The sequence below is a fragment of the Herpailurus yagouaroundi genome, unplaced genomic scaffold (genome assembly GCF_014898765.1).
Source record: "Herpailurus yagouaroundi ecotype Mexico unplaced genomic scaffold, PumYag 140, whole genome shotgun sequence".
Lineage (NCBI taxonomy): Eukaryota > Metazoa > Chordata > Mammalia > Carnivora > Felidae > Herpailurus > Herpailurus yagouaroundi.
The window spans coordinates 55,832,799-55,840,169 of NW_024412395.1; the positions used below are offsets into that span (position 1 = coordinate 55,832,799).

General features: G+C 46.7%; 1 long non-coding RNA gene across 1 annotated transcript; it reads right to left on the bottom strand.

Moving 5' to 3' along the window:
* Positions 1–1,606: 1,606 nt before the first annotated feature.
* On the bottom strand, positions 1,607–7,109 carry LOC121030727 (uncharacterized). The gene is made up of 2 exons (XR_005790380.1): positions 6,218–7,109; positions 1,607–2,356 (listed from the first exon to the last, which is right to left on the bottom strand). It is a non-coding gene; the product is annotated as an uncharacterized LOC121030727 (long non-coding RNA).
* Between the last annotated feature and the right edge of the window lie 262 nt (positions 7,110–7,371).

Sequence of the window (7,371 nt, forward strand, 5' to 3'; positions counted from 1 at the left end):
GTGGAGGTAAAAATTCCAACCCTCTAATTATGTCTTGGCCAACCCAGCACCCATCCTGAAGCTATCGAGGTGCCCCCCTCCCTAGGTACAAAAGACACTTAGCACACTCCAGAGATTCCAATGGTTTTAGGAGCTGTGTGTCAGGAGCTGGAGACAAAACCAAATATATGTTTTTAATTAAGTCACAGTGCTTCTTTTAAAAATGTTTAGGGGTACCTGGGAGGCTCAGTCGGTTAAGCGTCCAGCGTCCAACTTCGGCTCAGGACCCTGAGGAATCTCACGGTCCCTTAGTTGGAGTCCCAGCTCAGGCTCTGTGCTGACAGCTCAAAGCCTGGAGCCTGTTTCAGATTCTGTGCCTCCCTCTCTCTTTGCCCCTCCCCTGCTTGCTCTCGGTCTCTCTGTCTCTCTCAAAAATAAAATGTTTTAAAAAACCTTTCTTTAAAGAAATAGAAATGTTTAAAATGCCCCAACAATAGGTGCTGACTGGTTCGTCTTCTGAGGATTTCAAAACAATTTACAAATACCACTTCTCTGACTATAAAAAGGTAAAATGGGTCTTCTAGTTTTTAAAAGCATACTGATTCTTTTGAGCTCTTTGGGTTTGTACTGATCTAATCTATGCTTATAACTTTGTTGGCCTCTTGGCTAGAAACAGACTGGATCTTCAAAGAGTTCCGGGTCAGACAACCAAGGCCGGAATCTAAAGACCATCAGCCAAATACCTGGTTGACACATTTTAATTAAAATTGTTCTGTTAATGGGCTTTCCTCCTTTGTATGGTGATAAATACCAGGCAGCTTAACTAACATTTACTGGCAATTCCTGACTCCAGGGGTTCACTAAGTGTGGCCCTGAAGGGCAGCATCAGCATTACCTGAGAACTTGCTAGAAATGCAAATTCTCAGGACGCCTGGGTGGCTCTTGGCTCAGGTCATGATCTCACAATTCATGAGTTCGAGCCCCGCATCAGGCTCTGTGCTGACAGCTCGGAGCCTGGAGCCTGCTTCGGATTGTGTGCCTCCCTCTCTCCGCCCCAACCTACTCGCATTCTGTCTCTGTCTCGCTCAAAAATAAATAAACATTAAAAAAATTATTAAAAAAAAAAAAAAGCAATGCAAATTCTCGTGGCACCTGGGTGGCTCAGTTGGTTGAGTTTCTGACTTCAACCTAGGTCATGATCTCGTTGTTCCTGAGTTCAAGCCCCGCGTTGGGCTCTGTGCTGATAGCTCAGAGCCTGGACCCTGTTTCATATTCTGTCTCCCCCTCTCTCTCTCTGCCCCTTCTCCACTCATGCTTGCGCGCTCTCTCTCTCAAAAATAAATAAAAAATTGAAAAAAAAAAAAAGTGCAAATTCTCAACCCACCCCAGACCTACCGAGTCAGAAACTCTGGGGTGAAGTCTAGCGATCTGTGTTTTAACAAACCTTCCGTGACGCACAGAAAACGTTTGAGAACCACTGCCTTAGTTACCCCCCCCCCCCCCCCCCCAAATCATGAGGAATTTGCTCTAATTGACTCACACACTCAACTCCAGTCACATGTGTATCTGGATCCGGGTGGTGGTTACACAGGCACATAACTCCATAAAAACTCCCCAAGCTCTACACTTAAGATCTATAAATTTTCCTTGATTTAATCAAACCTCGATTAAAAAAAAAAAATCACAGTCAAACTGTACTTCTAGAAAGCTGGTTGGGGCTGGGCTTGTCCCTGTAAATGAAGGTCATCAGACCCAGGGACCTTGGCTAGAGTAACACTGTTCTCTAACTTGCCATGGTGAGCCATTCCCTGGTGCTGACAGCCAAGGACGCCTGTCTGCAGCAACCTCAAAGGGGTTTATTGACGTCATTTAGCAGTGAGTTAGTCCCCAGGCGATGGCCTCAACTTGTTCAGTATCATCGCAGGTATGTCCCCGAGCCAAGACGTGAGCCGCAGACACGGGAAGCCCTAATGTGATCCTGGCAGCAGATAGGCGGAAGCACTGGTCCTTCAAGCAGCACAAGAAAAAATAAGAGGAATCCAGGAAGCAGTGATAAAACCCAGCTGATCGGGGCTGTACATACAAGTCTTGGGCAACAGAGAAGCCATGGCCATGAGTCACATAAGCAAGAACAGACCTGCTGAGGCACAGTCCTCAGTCCTCTCCTGCTGGCAGAGTCCTCAAGAAGCTGAGATAGGGGGTGGAGGGAAGCACTGGCCAAGAAGTGTCCTGCAAGGCCACAGCTTCTAGCAGGCGACTGTCCTCTTTTCTGCTTGTAAAAGTGAGGCACGGACCCTGGAGAGCCATGATGTCAATTCTGCACCGAGTCTCAGAACCACAGAAATCCTCTGCCCCAGCCCTGGGTTCCTTTTGTGTCCTGAAATGGAAACAAAAACAAAAACAAAAACAAAAACAGCTTTCAGTCTCCCTGACCCATCAGGAACTGCCTTCTTGATTAACCACCCCTCTCCCGTTCTTATTTGGGGAATCCTTGCTACACTTTGCATCTGGACCCACTCCTGCTGATCTCCACACTGCTGGGAAATGCGAGTGAGCCTGGCGGCAGCGAATGTTCACTAAAAAGAAAAGCAGAAGGAAAACTGCACCAGCAGGTGGACCCAGAGTCCAAACTATGTTGTGCTCATGCGCGGGCACCTGCGGCTCTCCCAGCTAGCCTGGGTCCTCCCAGTTGCTTCTACAGCCCTGATCTGTCTCTGAGCCTCTTGAATTGTGTCAAATGGGACATTTTTCATTCAAGTACTATGAGATATATATATATATATATAATATATATATTATATATATAAATATATATAATATATATATTTAGTCCACCCTTACCCAGTTGAAATAGAAACAAATTTAAAGCCATTCCTATCTTGGGGCGCCTGGGTGGCGCAGTCGGTTAAGCGTCCGACTTCAGCCAGGTCACGATCTCGCGGTCCGTGAGTTCAAGCCCCGTGTCAGGCTCTGGGCTGATGGCTCAGAGCCTGGAGCCTGTTTCCGATTCTGTGTCTCCCTCTCTCTCTGCCCCTCCCCCGTTCATGCTGTCTCTCTATGTCCCAAAAATAAATAAACGTTGAAAAAAAAATTAAAAAAAAAAAAAGCCATGCCTATCTAAATCAGCGAAGTTCCCATTTCCCAGACCATTTCAGGCTGGGAAGCAGGTAGCCTAGGCAGGTCACTTTCCAGCTCCTTTTCAGTTTTGTTTCTGATACTTCGATTGCACTACTTTCAAATAAACAAATGGCGAATGCTCATTTGTTCCTTTGGCCACCCAGCTTCCAAACTTTACTTCTGTGTTGGGTGACTCTTTCATTGTCTTAAGTGTTGGGGGGGGGGGGAAAGGCTTCCCTCCCACTACAGAACCTGAGGTGGACAGGTCACCCCTGTCTCCATCCCCTGGGATTTAGCCTGGGCAGCTGGGGACCTGAGCTCAGCCAATCAGATGCTGCCACCGGCGACTTTAACTCTTGAGCAATAATGCAAAGAGGAAGGGACCACTGAGAAATTATTCACTGGGACAACAGAGCATTGTGCTGACGTGTGACCTTGTCAGGTAACTAGTCAAGGCTAGTTTCTGTCCTTGGTCTCTTTGGGCCACTTTAGTGTTTGCTGTTCACTCCCTGCTTCTGTGAGACTTGGGCTCAGAATCCCCAGATCCCATGGACACCAAATAGCATTGCCATCGCAGGCTCTGTAACCCAGTAGTGCAACCCTGGTGGGTTGCCGAGCCCGGTTGTGTAGGGGTTAGATTGCCTGGTGATTCCTGCTTGAATGAAGGCAGGGGAGGTGGAAATACATTCATTTTTACTTTTGTTGATAACTCACTCCTTTCCTGTCACTTCTCATGAATACATTCAAGAGATATTAAGGAGATAAAATCAAAGTAATTTTATGATTCCTTAGATGTGCAAATCAAGATTGAGTCCCAGGACTCTAACTCAAGCAATTATATCAATAGCTAAAACTTCCTGAGAATGCAATACATGCCAGGAACTATTCCTGGTGTTTTATGTGTATTCTACCATTTAAACTCACCACAATCTTCACATATAGGAAGTATAATCATTCACATTTTAGAGATTAGAGAACCAAGACACAAAGAAGTTAAGTAACTTGCCCAAGGTTATCAGCCAGAAGGTAGTGGAGAGGTGCTACAAACCTGATGAATCTGCTTTCAGAGCCATGGTGACAAATGGGTGCCATTTATTGAGATAGGGGAAATGAGAAGAACTGATTTTATGAAGGGTGACAGTGGGTTCAGTTGATAAGCGTGTAAGTTTAAGGTGCCTGGGTCATGCCCAAGTGGGGTTGCAAATCTGGGTCGAGAGCTTAGGAGAGAGATCGAGATACAGATACAGACAGAGGAATCATCAGTGTATAGAAGTAATTGGAACCGTTAGAAGTGGAAATGATCCTCCAGGGAGAGTAGGAGAAAAGTTGAGAGCAGAAGAAAAACAAAGAGACTTTGGGAATATAAGAAGAAAAGCCTATCGAGGATACTGAGAGAGGTAGAGGAAAAACGAGGAGAATACAGTGGTCTAGAAGTCAGAAGAAATGATCTCAAAAAGAAGGGATGGGGGCGCCTGGTGGCCAGTGATATGGCACACTTCCAATATGCCAAGTGTATTAAGAGTGGGAACTATTCATTAGATTTGGCACCATGAAAGCAGTTGGAAATCTTGGCAATAATAGGATCAGTGGAAGGGCATCAGTAAAGGCCAGACCGGAGCGGGCTCATGGATATAAAGGAAGAACAATGGAAGATAGTCTTCTCTGTGTGTGGAGCTTCTGGTCGTGCTCCCTAGGCCAGATGTCAGCATGTGGAGGTGGGCGGCCATTGGAAGGCAGGCTTGGAGTTCTGCCAGGCCGGGCAATGGAATTTAAGAACATGAGTTGAGAATCTTGGAAAGAGTGTGGTTGAAATGACAGGCACAGCATCTCAGAAGAGACAGTGTAGGAACAGGAGGAGGGGCTGATCAGAAATACGTAAGGGGACCAAGTGTGGTTGGGGCAATTAAAGGGAAGTGCGGAGGGAATAGGAGGTTAAGGCCAGAGAGAAGGGTGTTTGAGCGGAAGAGTTCCAAAGTGGGGCAATGTGGGTTGAGGATGGCCCACAATGGGCCTTACCATGGAAGGGTAAGCTGAGATCTCAGGGTGAAGGTAAGTCCCCCAGTTACCAGCCTACACTTTTGGGTTAGAAAGACAGAATCTTCATGTCCTGCCAAGAAACATAGTAATAAGATAAGGCAGCTTGGTGTATAGAGACTTGATAATATCCAAAGCCTGGAAGAGATATCGTTATGGGTTGAATTGTGTCCCTCCCAAGTTCACATGTTGAAGTCACTCCCAGTACCTCAGAAAATGACCGTATTTGCAAGTTTTGTCTCAACAGAAGTAATTGGGTTACAATGAGGTCATGAGGATGGGACCTAATTCAATATGACTCGTGTCCTTATAGAAAGGGGGAAAATTGGGGGAGGGGAAGGAAAAAAAAAAAAGAGGTTAGAGTGGGAGAGAGCCAAAGCATAAGAGACTGTTGAGAACTGAGAGCAAACTGAGGGTTGATGGGGGGTGGGAGGGAGGAGAGGGTGGGTGATGGGTATTGAGGAGGGCACCTTTTGGGATGAGCACTGGGTGTTGTATGGAAACCAATTTGACAATAAATTTCATATATAAAAAAATAAAATAAAATAAATAAAAAAAAGAAAAAAAAAAAGAAAGGGGGAAAATTGGACAGGGAGAAACACACAGAGGGAAGATAATGTGAAGACACGGGGAGAATGCCATATGAACATGAAGATGGCCATCTACGGGCCAAGGAGAGAAGCCTGGAACAGATCCTTCCTCATATCCTTCAGAAGGCACTAGGCCTGCCCAACATCTTGATTTTGGACCGTTAGCCTCCAGAACGATGGGACGACAAATTTTGTTGGTTAAGTCATCCAGTTTGTGGTCCTTTGCTACAGCAGCCCTACCAGGCGAATACCGATGCCACCCCCAAACTCTCTCAGGACCTCCCCAACGGCCATTGCGTTATGTATTATCGAACAGAAGTTAGGCCATCACTGAGGTGATGCCCAAGGGCCTGGGGTTACAGTGATTGCTCTGGCTAGGAGGCAGAGTTCCCTGAAGCACACATACGCCTGATTCCTGAACAAAGTCAGGACTCAATGGGCAAAGAAGAGGGGTGGGAAGGCTAGCGGGTAGACAGCCATGGTGTCCGCTGCGTTACCTGAGGGTCTATGCCTTATGACTTGCTCAGCCTGCTGGTTTTGGCATTGTGTTAAGCATCCATGTACCTTTGGGTCTCGAGGAATAGACACACACAGCTTCTTTACGCCGATGAAGCCTTGAGTGAGGATACTCCTGAACCTAAGCTAGAAGAGAGACTCAGGGTGTCAGGGAAGAACTCCATGGACACTGAGAGGTGAAGCCAGTTCCTTGTACTTTAACCTGAGCTGTTTGATTACATCCAGAAATAGTCAACAAACTTTCACGACCCACGTTTCAAAATAGCTTTTAAACTTTATTTCGTAATACCCAAAAAGCGTTTTGACACCCAATCTTCCAAACAAAGCATAAAATGAGTAAAAACCAAATTTAATATGAACCGCAGTGGTGAAAGTCTCACTCCGCCTATGTCCAGGTCAGGTGTCCACGAGCCTTCCTGTGATGGTCACTGCAAGGGACAAAGCAGGAAAACAAAGACAGCTCCAGGGGACAGGTGATATGGGGGACTTTTCCTTGATCCCACAGGTCCATGCCTAGAATTTTTCTCACTCTTGCCTAAATTCCTGTCTCCTGAGCACCAGTCTCTGCTAAGTTTCTAGCTTTCCTTGGCATGTTCCAAGAGCTGGAGTGTTCCAACTTGCAGGGGATTTTCCCTCCTCCGTCTTGCTATTCCCGAGTGACTTTTTGGCTCAGAAGGAACCTTAAATTTTATAATGGTGATGATGAAGGATGGCCCAGTCCCTAAGCTGTCATCCTGTCTTTGTTGCTATCCCCTGAGGTCTTGTCTCTCTTTTGGGCGGGGGTCACCTGGCCTTTGGCCACTGTACACGGACTTCTGCTGCTGACATTAGTGAGTCTTGCCTCCCATTGTCCCGACCCTACCACTTTTCTAGGCTTTCCCAGACCCCCTAGCTGCGTTCCTTGTCCTGTTCTGGAGGGTCTGGTCCTCTGTGAAGCTTCCCTGGGGCAGGGGAAGTAGAGGGGCATCGGCACATCCATGCAAACAGTCCTCTCACCCACTGCTAATCCACTTCCTACGATTGAGTTGTTCCGGCACCATCCCAATCACAGGCATCTCTAGGAGGCTTACAACTTTGCCATGTCCTGGAAAGCAGGAAACGAACCCATCTGCTTTGAGTTTCTCTGCACCTCTTT